Raw genomic sequence first — 14,902 nt, 5'->3', positions numbered from 1 at the left:
CAGTCCACAGTGGGGTCAGCAGGAAACCATCCCGAGCGGAGACGGGTCAGCAGCGCAGAGATGTTCCCAACCGATACACAGGTGAGCGGTCCACTCCGGGTCCCGACCCCGGACAGCCAGCACCCCATCCATGGCCACCGGACCTGAGTGTCTCCCCCTCCACAAGGGATAGGGGGGAGCAGAGGAGAGAAGAAAAGAAACGGCAGATCAACTGGTCTAAAAAGGGGGTCTATTCAAAGGCTAGAGTATACAAATGAGTTTTAAGATGGGACTTAAATGCTTCTACTGAGGTAGCATCTCTAACGGTTACCGGGAGGGCATTCCATAGTACTGGAGCCCGAATAGAAAACGCTCTATAGCCCGCAGACTTTTTTTGGGCTCTGGGAATCACTAATAAGCCGGAGTTCTTTGAACGCAAATTTCTTGCCGGGACATATGGTACAATGCAATCGACAAGATAGGACGGAGCTAGACCGTGTAGTATTTTATACGTAAGTAGTAAAACCTTAAAGTCACATCTTAAGTGCACAGGAAGCCAGTGCAGGTGAGCCAGTATAGGCGTGATATGATCAAACTTTCTTGTTCTTGTCAAAAGTCTAGCAGCCGCATTTTGTACCAATTGTAATCTTTTAATGCTAGACATAGGGTGACCCGAAAATAATACGTTACAGTAGTCGAGACGAGACGAGACGTAACGAACGCATGAATAATGATCTCAGCGTCGCTAGTGGACAAAATGGAACGAATTTTAGCAATATTACGGAGATGAAAGAAGGCCGTTTTAGTAACACTCTTAATGTGTGACTCAAACGAGAGAGTTGGATCGAAGATAATACCTAGATTCTTTGCCGAGTCGCTTTGTGTAATTGTTTGGTTGTCAAATGTTAAGGTGGTATTATTAAATAAATGTCGGTGATTAGCAGGACCGATAATCAGCATTTCCGTTTTCTTAGTGTTGAGTTGCAAGAAGTTAGCGGACATCCATTGTTTAATTTCATTAAGACACGCCTCCAGCTGACTACAATCCGGCGTGTTGGTCAGCTTTAGGGGCATGTAGAGTTGGGTGTCATCAGCATAACAATGAAAGCTAACACCGTATTTGCGTATGATGTCGCCTAGCGGCAGCATGTAAATACTAAAGAGTCCAGGGCCAAGAACCAAACCCTGAGGAACTCCGCACGTTACCTTAACATAGTCCGAGGTCACATTATTATGGGAGACGCACTGCATCCTGTCAGTAAGATAAGAGTTAAACCACGACAAGGCTAAGTCTGACATACAAATACGTGTTTTGATACGCTCTAATACAATTTTATGATCGACGGTATCGAAAGCAGCGCTAAGATCAAGAAGCAACAACATAGATGACGCATCAGAATCCATCGTTAGCAGTAGATCATTAGTCATTTTTGCGAGGGCTGTCTCCGTAGAGTGATTTGCCCTGAAACCGGATTGAAAAGGTTCACAGAGATTGTTAGACACTAAGTGTTCATTTAGCTGCTGTGCCACAATTTTTTCGAGGATTTTCGAGATAAACGGAAGGTGGGACACCGGCCGGTAGTTTACCATGAGGTCAGGATCAAGGTTAGGTCTTTTGAGCAGAGGATGAATAACCGCTTTTTTGAATGCTAGTGGAACAGTGCCAGAGGAAAGTGATACGTTTATAATATTTAGCACTGATGGACCTAATAATACAAAAAGCTCCTTGATAAGTTTCCCAGGAAATGGGTCAAGTAAACATGTTGTTTGTTTTGTCCCATTAACACATCTTAACAATTCCTCTAATGTTATTTCATCAAAGAGAGAGAAACTATTTTGTATTGCAGTATCCGTCGTAGATACAGTCGTATCTGTGTTAATATAACCCAGTTGTAGCTGCGATGCATTGTCTTTAATCTCCTTTCTAATGAGTTCAATTTTCTTATTAAATAAATTCATAAAATCATCTGCCGAGTGGGTGGAGCTACTGGGAGGAGTCCCTTGTTGGGTTAGCGATGCTACTGTACTAAACAAAAATTTAGGATAATTTTTGTTGAGGTGGATGAGATTTGAGTAATATTTAGCTTTAGCTAAGGTAAGCATGTGTTTATAAGTTATTAAACTATCACTCCATGCTTGATGGAAAACCTCAAGTTTAGTAGCACGCCATTTGCGTTCCAGCTTTCTACACGATAATTTATGGGCTCTAGTTTCTTCTGTAAACCATGGGGTTCGCCTTTTAGGAGCTCTTTTAAGCTTTAGCGGTGCTATACTATCAATGGTGTCGCGCAGGGCATCGTTAAAGTTGTTAGTGAGGTTATCAATAGAGCCGACATAATTTGGGAATGGTGCCATTACCGAAGGCAGTAGGCCAGCAAGAGTCGTTGTGGCAGCATTAATGTTGCGGCTGCTATAGTAGTTATTATTATTAGTTTGTTGACAATGAGTCAGAACTTCAAATTTTATAAGGTAATGATCGGACATTACTTTAGTATACGGGAGTATCGTAACTTTGGAGGTGGTGACACCCCTGACAAGCACTAGATCTATCGTATTACCGTTGCGATGCGTAGGTTCATTTATTATTTGTGTAAGACCACAGCTATCAATTATAGTCTGGAGCGCCATGCACTGAGGGTCCGATGGGGTATTCATATGGATATTAAAGTCCCCCATTATGATTATATTGTCGGCGTGCGTCACTAAATCAGCAACAAACTCTGAAAATTCACTGATGAAGTCCGAATAGGGTCCTGGCGGGCGGTAGATAACAGCCAAGTGGAGAGGCAGCGGTGTGACAAATCTCATAGTAAGCACCTCAAACGAGTTATATTTATTATTTAGGTTCGGGGTAAGGTTAAAGTTTTTGTTGTATATGAGTGCGACTCCCCCACCCCTTTTAATGGGACGGGCAATATGCGCTCCCGCATAGCCAGGAGGAGACTCCTCACCCAGCGCAAAAAAATCGTCTGGTTTGAGCCAGGTCTCGGCGAGACCAATGACGTCAAGATTATTGTCTCTAATGACCTCATTAACTAATAACGTTTTGGAAGATAATGATCTTATGTTTAAGAAGCCCATATTATAGGTAGTGGGCTGTTTTGAGGAGTTTTTGTTGAAATTATCCGTAGTAGCAATATTAATAATGTTGCGTTTATTATGCGTAGTGCACTTTAAATAATTTCGACCATATCTAGGAATTGATATGACAGGAATTTTCCGATTGTTTGCTTGATGTTGTGATAAACTGAACGCATCATAACTTGCCACCTCAGTAGAATGCATATCTACCTCTGACACAGTCATCACAGAAAAAACATTTTTTGAGTTGTGTATTGTTCTAAAATAGTTGCTATGTGTGCAGGGATTATCCAGCCTGGCGCTGGCTAGTTCTATTTTAACGAACTTCTCACCCGGACTAGCGCTTCTTTGAGGATTAGCCTTTCGCTTTGCTGTTAGCCCCGCTCGGCATCCCCGCTTCTGCTTCCGCTCACACCGCTTACGTGTCTTCCGTTGACGGTCCCCGCTGGCACTTAACTCCGCTGCTTCAGAGGCCGCTGGATGTAGCCAGCGAAGTATTCCCATGCTGGCGAGGAGCTCCAAAGTACACGCATCTTTCAGCCTATAACGGCCTGATCTATCCACATCCAGAATCGTCTGTCGGTCGTATGTGATCACGAAGTGTCCACGCTGTGAGCCAGCCATGAAATAGACAGAATTGACGGGTATTTTTGCCAAATCGCTCTACACTTCCAAGAGCGTCTGCAAGCCGCTGCCATCAGAGATAGAAGTGTGAGGAACAAAGGAACATTGATCTACACCAAAAAAAACATCTATTTATTATTATCATTATTATTATTATTGTGTGAATGTCCAAACATTCACACAAATACAATTCCACACTAAAAATACAATCTATTTATTATTATTATTATTATTATTATTATTATTATTATTATTATTATTATTATTATTATTATTATTATTAACATTGATCTGCTAGGTCACTAAGGAACCATCAAGGCTAAATGTAGCACTCGTTAGACAAAGGTTTTTGTTTGGAAAGTGAGATTATTTTAAGCAAAAAAACCCATCTATTTATTATCATTATTGTTATTATTGTTATCATTATTATTATCATTATTATTATTATTATTATTATTATTATTATTATTATTATTATTATTATTATTGTGTAAACATCCAAACATTCACACAAATAAGATTCTACACCAAAACAATCATCTATTTATTATTATTATTATTATTATTATTATTATTATTATTATTATTGTTGTTGTGTGAACATCTAAACAATCACACAAATAAAATTCCACACCAAAAATATAATCTATTTATTATTATTATTATTATTATTATTATTATTATTATTATTATTATTAACATTGATCTGCGATGTCACTAAGGAACCATCAAGGCTAAATGTAGCACTCATTAGACAAAGGTTTTTGTTTGGAAAGTGAGATTATTTTAAGCAAAAAAAAACATATTTATTATCATTATTATTATTATTATTGTTATCACCAAAACAATCATCTATTTATAATTAATATTATTATTATTATTACTGTTGTGTGAACGTCTAAACATTCACACAAATAAGATTCCACACCAAAAATATAGTCTATTTATTATTATTATTATTATTATTATTATTATTAACATTGATCTGCGAGGTCACTAAGGAACCATCATGGATAAATGTAGCACTCATTAGATAAAGGTTTTTGTTTGGAAAGTGAGATTATTTTAAGCAAAGTGGTGATGGAGTGATCTCCATGACTGAATCCATTTGGGATGACATCATCAATTAGCTACTAATGAAGTGAGTCTTTGCATCAAAGTAAGTCGTCCCTCGCCATATTAAATGTTGCAGCTTCAACGCATCACACATTTTTTGAGGGATATTTGTTTTATTTTTTAAAGCATATTAAAAAAAAATATTGGTCTGATATTAAGCACTTTCAAGCATGACAATGGCTAAATAAACGACAACTATCAATGTTCAGTATCGTGGCCACTGATTGTCTCAGCCACAGCCAGCATGATTATGTTGAATGAAAGTGTAAAGGTGACTAAAGGGTGTTATTATTATTATTATTATTATTATTATTATTATTATGTGAATGTCCAAACACTCACACACAGAAAAACCATCTATTTATTTTTTTAATTTTTATTTTATTATTATTGTGTGAATGTCCAAGCATTCACACAAATACGATTCTACACCCAAAAAAAAATCGATTTATTATCATTATTATTATTATCATCATCATCATCATCATCATCATCATCATTATTATTATTATTATTATCATTATTATTATTATTATTATTGTGTGAATGTCCAAACATTCACACATATAGGATTCTACATAAAAAAACATCTATTTATTATTATTATTATTATTATTATTATTATTATTATTATTATTGTGTGAATGTTTGGACATTCACACATATTAGATTCTACACGAAAAAACGTATATTTATTAACATTATTATCATTATTATTATCATTATTATTAATATTATTATTATTATTGTGTGAATGTCCAAACATTCCCACAAATAAGATTTTACATACAAAAATAATCTATTTATTATTATTATTATTATTATTATTATTATTATTGTGTTAACGTCCAAACATTCACACAAATAAGATTCAACACCAAAGAAAATCTTATATTTATTATTATCTTTATAATTATTATTATTGTGTGAACGTCCAAACATTCACACAAATAAGATTCTCCACCAAAAAATCATGTATTTATTATTATTATTATTCCACCGCAAAATTTTGGCGCACTCTACAGCACACAGTTTTCATCTGATCGGAACCGTTCGAGTATTAAAACGTTCAGCTCGACTGGGAATCCTGATCCCCCCAAAAAATCCTTTAAAAACTTACCCAGAATTCCCGTTTTTTCCCATTGAAAATGAATGGGCCATTTTTCAAACTCGCACAATTTCCACATTTCTCACCCGATTGGAAGCGTTCCAACATCCACACACTCCACTCACCCACCTTAGACAATCGAACCACCAAGTTAAAACAATTCCAGGAATTCCCAGAATTCCCGGTTTTCCAAAGCCCTATTTTCACCTCTTCCTGGAAAGTTTTCACAGTCCGCATTTTTCAACCGTTTTCGACCTTCAAAACATTTTTCTTCACTACTATTTTTCTTTTCGCACAAATTCCCAATTTTACTGAAATTCCAGTAATAGCAAAGTACCCATTTCCATTCAAACATTGTTCAACCGTTTTGAAAAATTCCAACACCAAGCATTCATATCATCAAGGACAATTGTTGTATTACCTATATTTTCAAAAAGTCCAGTTTTTCCCCAAATTCACAAATTTCTAGGAAATTTGCATTGAAATGATAGGACGTGTTCATAGTTCTACGATGCCCAAAGTTTTGCGCCATTTTTTACCCGATTTCGACCTTTCAACCATCAACGCACACTACTCTTCACATATGTCCAACGCAAAAACATGCTTTCCCTTTTCTCAAATTCCTGGTTTTCTGGTTATTTTCTCGCCATTGACAATGAAAGGAAAACATACAATCCTACATTTCAACCCACAGATAAACCTATTCCTATGTTCATGTCTGCAGGGCGCTCGTCGTGTTGAAAAATGTACATAGATGGTTGGAAAAAGTTGTCTTATGCTTTAGGTCAGTGATTCTCAACCTGTGGCACGCCGGCTCCATCTAGTGGTATGCTAAAGAATCACTTCATTAAATATTCAAACACAGTGTGACTGTTCAAACTGCGTAGACTGTTGCAGTGGCCCAAATATTAATTATACTTCTTTATAAAACTTGTCTTGTTTTTAATGCACACTAAGGCCTAATGTTGTCATTATGGTGGTACTTGGAGAGCCAGGTTTTTTTTATGAGATGGTACTTGTTGAAAAAAGTTTGAGAACCTAATACGGTCGGGAGTCGTATGTTATAGCGTTTATCGTTGCATCACTATTTATAATGAATGATTCATTTATGGCTGTCATGCCAACTGTACTTTTCTGCAGCAGCAAAGACGGATATTAAGGAAGATGAAGAGGAAGTGACTTATTTACTGAGCATTTCTGCCTGCGAGTGACTCCCACATGACTCATAACCACACGCTGCCTTTTTGTGAGCACGGCAACACAACTTCTACTCTTTATCAATGTCAAACACGACATGCTATGTCCATATTCTTATTTGACTTTCTTTCCACCACAACAACCAAAAAAACTCTCCATCTATACAATTTTAAGAAGTTCTAAAACAACATATAATAACATGGTGTGTCCTCGAAGAGGAGCAAAAAAAGCACAAGTTTACAAAGTCCTGCCCCATCATTTAGATCAAATAATCTGATTCATTATCAACAATAGACAATGCTACCTAACATTACTCATTTAGTATATATTACAGTATACATTATATTATGCAGAATACATATATAATTACATCCATGATTAAATAGATAGATGGATAGTACTTTATTCATTCCTTCAGGAGAGTTCCCTCAGGAAAATTAAAATACTCAAATAAAATAAAATATTAAATACAATAAACACTCATCATTTCATCAAATATAGTTTTCATAAATAAATATGCCTTTAAGATATAGAAAATATAGAAGTATAGAATATATATTCCAAAGTAAAAAAAAACATATATATATATATATATATACATTACTACTGACTTTCTGTCTTGCCACTTGGTGAGGGCGGTCGCATCACCTTTTTCCCACCTTTTTTAAGGAGCGCTGTAAGTGGCTGACTCGTTGGCGGTCCCGTCTTGTCCCCTTGTAACGTATGTCTGCTCTTAGTGGGACTGTGCCGAAAATAAAATTTCAGTTCTTATGTGTCTTGTACATGTTAAAGAATGGACAATAATAAAGCATCTTGAATCTTTAATCTTGAATATACATATATACGTATACATGTATATATATATATATATATATATATATATATATATATGTATATATGTGTGTGTATATGTATACATACTAGTGACGTGCAGTGCGGGGCCTCACCTGCCATCATGGAAAGAAAAAAAATGTAAAAAGAAAAAAAATAATTAAATTGTTATATTTATCCAGTGATTATACTTTAAAGTTATTTTCCATTTAACTTCACCAGTTTTAGATTATTTTTTATTCAAAATCGCTGAATTTTCACATTTGCCGTTCAAATACTGAGAAGAGACGGTGCGGTGATCAGCAGCCATTTGAGGCACGTCACTCAGTTGTGCCTCAACATGGATTGCGGACTTGGCTAACTGCTGGCCTGCTGTGCAGTGAGACCGTATTGCTATATGAATTATATTATACATTTCCATAGTTTAGTTAGCTGAGGTATATAATGTACAGTGTATTTTGTCAACAACTGTATGTGTGTAAGTATTTCTTGTGCTGAGCGATCATAAAACGGCTGCGAAGACGCACTGGCTGAGGCTCGCAGTAATCCCGCCTCCTTGTGCCGGTTAATGCACCCCCCGACGGGAGCGCCACACCAACCAAAGCCCACACCCAAACCCTCCACGTGCAAGACCGAACCCACTCAAAAAAGTCACTCAACAAGAAGCCAAAAAGTGCAAAAACAACAATGCTCGCGTTGGAGGAGCCGCGAAAGACTGCAGGGCCACAACATTAGGTACACCTGCAGACTGCAGCACGGATTTCATATTTCATTCATTCACAACTCCTCCAACACGAACACCACTGTTCCCGCACTTATAAGTAAAGGTAAGACCATAATAACGTTTTTTTTTAAATTAAATGTGCTTTTTTGTGTCCTACAGTTTGTATGTGTAAAGTTAAAGTTAAATTAAAGTACCAATGATTGTCACACAAACACTAGGTGTGGTGAAATTTGTCCTCTGCATTTGACCCATCGCTTGTTCACCCCCTGGGAGGTGAGGGGAGCAGTGGGCAGTAGCGGCGCCGCGACCGGGAATCATTTTTGGTGATTTAACCCCCAATTCCAACCCTTGATGCTGAGTGCCAAGCAGGGAAGAATGCTGGTATGAGCTTTTAAACATAACCCGTTAACTGCTGCCAATCAAATGGTGAATAAGATACTCTTTAGGGTTCATATGTTTGTAAATCTGACTGTGATGAAGTCAGTGCCTCACCAGTCGTGAACCTCACTGCACGTCAGTGATACATACACATATACGTGTATATATGTATGTATATATCAGTGACGTGCAGTCACTAGAGGCAGGTGAGGCAATGTAAAAAGAAAAAAAAAAAATTAAATTGTTATATGTATCCAGTGATTATACTATAAAGTTATTTTCCATTTAACTTCACCAGTTTTAGATTATTTTTATTCAAAATCGCTGAATTTTCACATTTCCCGTTCAAATACTGAGAAGAGACGGTGCGGTTAACAGCAGCCAGTTGAGGTACGTCACTCAGTGCCTCAACATGGATTCCGGACTCGGCTAACTGCTGGCCTGCTGTGCAGTGAGACCGTATTGCTATATGAATTATATTATACATTTCCATAGTTTAGTTAGCTGAGGTATATAATGTACAGTGTATTTTGTCAACAACTGTATGTGTGTAACGTATTTTTTGTGCTGAGCGATCATAAAACGGCTGCAAAAGACGCACTGGCTGAGGCTCCAGTGATCCCGCCTCCTGCACCTCTGCCGTAGAATTGTTATATCAACTAAAGCCCACACTTAAACTTTCCACATGCAAGATTGAATCTATTTAATCTATTTAACTTAATCTATTTAATTGAATCTATTTCATAAGAAGCCAAAAAGTGCAAAAACAATAATGTTCGTGTTGGAGGAGTTGTGAATGACTGCAGGGCCACAACATTAGGTACACCTGCAGACTGCAGGTGTATCTAATTCACAACTCCTCCAACACGAACATTATTGTTTTTGCACTTTTTAGCTTCTTATTAAATAACTTTTGTAACCTATTTTAAGGGCTTTCCTCTTTGTGATGTTAAATTCCTGTTATGCGCTGTTATACAGTATATGCCTTGAGCTCTTATTTTGAAGGCGCTAAGAGCGGAAGTGATGACACGGAGTGGAGCGGAGGTTTTTGAAAGAAGGTAAATAAAGTGGTCCTCGTGTAAACTGGAGCCTCCGTGTTTGTTATTTTGTAGTTTCATACAGTATAGGCGACATTTATAAACCCTCGGTTACACTTTTTTAAATAGATTCAATCTTGCACGTGGAAAGTTTAAGTGAGGGCTTTAGTTGTGGACTTCATTTATAAGTAAAGGTAAGACCATAATAACGTTTTTTTTTATTAAATGTGCTTTTTTGTGTGCAACAGTTTGTATGTGTAAAGTTAAAGTTAAGTTAAAGTACCAATGATTGTCACACACACACTAGGTGTTTGGATGATTTAACCCCCAATTCCAACCCTTGATGCTGAGTGCCAAGCAGGGAAGAATGCTGGTATGAGCTTTTAAACATAACCCATTAACTGCTGCCAATCAAATGGTGAATAAGATACTCTTTAGGGTTCATATGTTTGTAAATCTGACTGTGATGAAGTCAGTGCCTCACCAGCCATGAACCTCACCGCACGTCACTGATATATATATATATATATATATATATATATATATATATATATATATATATATATATATATATATATATATATATATATATATATATTTATATATTCTATACTTCTATATTTTCTATATCTTAAAGTCATATTTATTTATGTGACTCCCAGAACCCAAGCTTGCATCACGTTCTTTCTGGCTCCAAGGTAGCTTTGTCGCAGGGCCGGTATGGATGTATGGCTGAAATCCTGGAGGCACGCAGAGCGGAAGCAAATGGGGCCAGTCCGGGAACAGCTCAGCGGTTTATTAAGTTTGTCAAGCAAAGTGGCCAGCCTCAGAGCAGCAGCAAGAGCATCCAGTCCCTCCTGTCAGCTGGCGGAGAATGGAACATGAGGGCTGATCTAGATCGTCAGTTGAAGTTCCCTCAAGAGATCACAACAACCTCGTTACGCCCAGACATTGTCCTGTGGTCCACCTCTACTAAAACGGTCATCATGGTAGAATTAACGGTACCATGGGAAGAGGGAATGGAGGCTGTCTTTGAAAGAAAGAGGGACAAATACTCAGAGCTGGCAAGCGAGTGTGCACAAGCAGGATGGAGGCCCTTCACCTATCCAGTAGAAGTTAGCTGTAGAGGCTACACTGGAGCGTCCACCCATCGGCTCCTAAAGTCCCTCAGGATCAAAGGCTCCAATCTAAAGAAGGCCCTCAAAGCCCTGGCAGAGGAGGCAGAACAAGGGAGCTTCTGGTTGTGGCTCAGAAGAAACGACAAGGCGTGGGGAAAGCAAGTCGCGTAGACAGGGGGCAGTAGGGAGGCTTCCATGCTGCCATGTTATGGCATGCGGTCAGGCCCACGCTTGACTCAGGGAGATGGACATCCCTGCCATGCATAGTCCCTTGGGACGCATTCCATATACCGTATTTTCCGCACTATAAGGCGCACCTAAAAACCACAAATTTTCTCAAAAGCTAACAGTGCGCCTTATAACCCGGTGCGCTTTATTACGATTCATTTTCATAAAGTTTCGATCTCGCAACTTCGGTAAACAGCCGCCATCTTTTTTCCCGGTAGAACAGGAAGCGCTTCTTCTTCTACGGCAAGCAACCGCCAAGGTAAGCACCCGCCCCCATAGAACAGGAAGCGCTTCTTCTTCTACTGTAAGCTACCGCCCGCCCCCGGAAGAAGAAGAAAAAACGCGCGGATATCACCGTACGTTTCATTTCCTGTTTACATCTGTAAAGACCACAAAATGGCTCCTACTAAGCGAAAAGGATCCGGTTCATAAAAAGACGCAATCTCTCCATCCGCACACGGATTACTACCGTATTTCACAGCAACTGATATTCCTGTGAACCGCACTGTGGAACGGGAGCACGTACGGTGAATATTCGCACCACAGGGAATGAGAAGTCATCCTTCACTGTGGTTCTAGCTTGCCATGCTAACTTCCACCCATGGTGATATTCAAAAGGAAGACCTTGCCAAAAGAGACCTTTCCAGCCGGCGTCATCATAAAAGCTAACTCGAAGGGATGGATGGATGAAGAAAAGATGAGCGAGTGGTTAAGGGAAGTTTACGCGAAGAGGCCGGGTGGCTTTTTTCACACAGCTCCGAAGGCGAACACACCTTCACTAAGACGGGCAGACAGCGCCGGACGACATACGCCAACATTTGCAAGTGGATCGTAAATGCCTGGGCAGATATTTCGGTCACAACTGTGGTCCGAGCTTTCCGGAAGGCAGGATTCACAGAACAACAGCGACACTGACTCCGATGACTTCTACGAGACGGAACCGGCCATTTTGGATACCACGCTTGCGCAACTTTTCAATTCGGACACCGAAGACGAAGAATTCGAAGGATTTACGAATGAAGAATAACTTCAGAAGGTGAGCGCTATGTTTATTTTGTGTGTTGTGACATTAACGTTCGAGCAACATTATGTTGCTATTGCTCTACACCATTTTGAATTTTACTATGTTTGTGATTGCACATTTGCGTACATTTTGGGACAGAGTTGTTAGAACGCTGGTTTTCAATATATTATTAAAGTTTGACTGAACTATCTGACTGTTTTTTTGACATTCCCTTTAGCGCAGCGTAGGCGCGGCTTATAATCCGGGGCGGCTTATTGGTGGACAAAGTTATGAAATATGTAATTCATTGAAGGTGCGGCTAATAATCCGGTGCGCCTTATAGTGCGGAAAATACGGTACACAACAGCATTAACACCGGGGTTAGAATGTGGGTACAGTATGGATCCTTCAGCTGGCTGCAGGGGGCGGCCAGCAGACGTCCCTCGCTGCTCCACCACCCAGAGATATATATATATATATTCATATTCCAAAGTAAAATAAGTGTCACATTCTTCATGAAAGTTATCCCAGGTGATTCAGGGTCAAGAGATGGATTCATACCTTGAATTGTCAACAATGTGTGGGATTTAGTTCCAGCAGGTAAGTGCAGATGCACAAAGGTTTTGCTAAACCTCTACAGCCTGACTTGCAGCTTTATTTGTCCCTAGTTCCCAACAGCAGCGCTGACTCATAATAATCATTTGTGTCAGGGCGTTTGGCTTTTGCACAACTCCCTTCCACGCCGCAGGTCAAGAAGGACTTACACAGCGCAACCATGAAGAGTCGATTAACATTTCCAGTAATGTGCCTTTTCATTCTGCTCCCTGATTGGTTAGACTTGGTAATTACAACCGTAGTATACGTGAAGTACGTACTAACTGTGATATTACTACAGACACTAAAGTACAAGTTGTACAAGAGTTTTTAATAACGAGGATCAGTAGTATACCTAAAGTTTGTATGACTTGTGATATTACTCCTGATATTACAACTGACATTACTACTGACATTACTACTGACATTACTACTGATATTACTACTGATATTACTACTGATATTACTACTGATATTACAACTGACATTACTACTGATATTACTACTGATATTACTACTGACACTAAAGTACAAGTTGTGCAAGAGTTGATAATAACAACAGCAGTATACCTAAAGTTTGTATGACCTGTGACATTACTACTGACTTTACTACTGATATTACTACTGACATTACTATTGACATTGCTACTGATATTACTACTGACATTACTACTGATATTCAGGGGCGCCGAAAAGGGGGGGTAAAGGAGACGGATTCTAGGGGCCCATGATGGAGGGGGGCCCAGAGAGGCCCCTAATGATGATGAAATTATAATACAGAAAAAATAATGACACTGTGTTGGGAGCCCTGTAAAGATTCTTTTCATGGGGCCCAAAATCCTTAGCGGCGCCCCTGCTGATATTACTACTGATATTACTACTGATATTACTACTGACATTACTACTGATATTACTACTGATATTACTACTGATATTACTACTGACATTACTACTGATATTACTACTGATATTACTACTGATATTACTACTGACATTACTATTGACATTACTACTGATATTACTACTGATATTACTATTGACATTACTACTGATATTACTACTGTTATTAATACTGACATTACTAAGGATATTACTACTGATATTACTACTGATATTACTACTGATATTACTATCGATATTACTACTGATATTACTACTGATATTACTACTGACACTAAAGTACAACGCTGAGACATTTTTCACCCCTGAATGTTGCTTTGTGTGTTCGTTCTTTAGTTTCTCCTTTTATCAGGCTATTTTTTACAAAGTTGTCAACGTAAACAAGGAAGTAATTTTGGTTAGAACGGGGGTCGGCAACCCGCAGCTCTGGAGCCGCATTTAGTCCCACCCCAGTGGCTCCCTGGAACTTTTTTAAAAAATTATGAAAATAGACAAATATGACGGAATAAATATATTTTTAGTTTTAATAAGTTTTCTGTAGGAGGACAAACATGACACAAACCTTCCTAATTGTTAGAAAGTCCACTGTTTAACATGTTTGTGTTTATGCTTCACTGATGACAGTATTTGGCAAGCGCCGTTTAGTCCTACTAATTTCGGCGGTCCTTGAACTCACCCTAGTTGTGTAGACTGTGACGCGACAGTTTGTTTACATGTACAACTTTCTCCGACGCTGCCACAGAAAGACATGTTTTTTTATGCCACTCCTTCTTTGTCTCATTTTTTCCACCAAACTTTGTTGATGCTATTGACTTGTTGGAGTGCTAATCAGGTATATTTGTTCAGTGCATGACTGCAAGCTAATCAATGCTAACATGCTAGTTAGGCTAGCTGTATGTACATATTGCATCATTATGCCTCTGATAGTTGTTTGTTTGTTATGTTGTTCCAGACCACAGCAAACATTACCTAGCTTGCAAAGAC

At 38.5% G+C, this 14,902-nt stretch overlaps 1 protein-coding gene across 2 annotated transcripts in view; it reads right to left on the bottom strand.

Annotated features, from left to right (window-relative positions):
- The window catches only part of LOC133622752 (histone deacetylase 7-like), a 156,208-nt gene that overhangs the window by 94,191 nt on the left and 47,115 nt on the right, over positions 1 to 14,902 (bottom strand). Inside the window, exon 1 of one of the 2 annotated variants that reach the window (XM_061985686.2) lies at positions 3,483 to 3,639. The exons of the other annotated variant lie outside the window; for it this stretch is intronic. The gene's annotated coding sequence lies outside the window, so the exon portion shown is untranslated. Of the gene's footprint in view, positions 1 to 3,482; positions 3,640 to 14,902 lie in introns of those variants that run through there. 2 annotated transcript variants of the gene reach the window in all.

The sequence above is a fragment of the Nerophis lumbriciformis genome, linkage group LG23, assembly GCF_033978685.3.
Source record: "Nerophis lumbriciformis linkage group LG23, RoL_Nlum_v2.1, whole genome shotgun sequence".
NCBI classification, from domain to species: domain Eukaryota; kingdom Metazoa; phylum Chordata; class Actinopteri; order Syngnathiformes; family Syngnathidae; genus Nerophis; species Nerophis lumbriciformis.
This window is presented reverse-complemented; position numbering and strand designations above follow the sequence as displayed.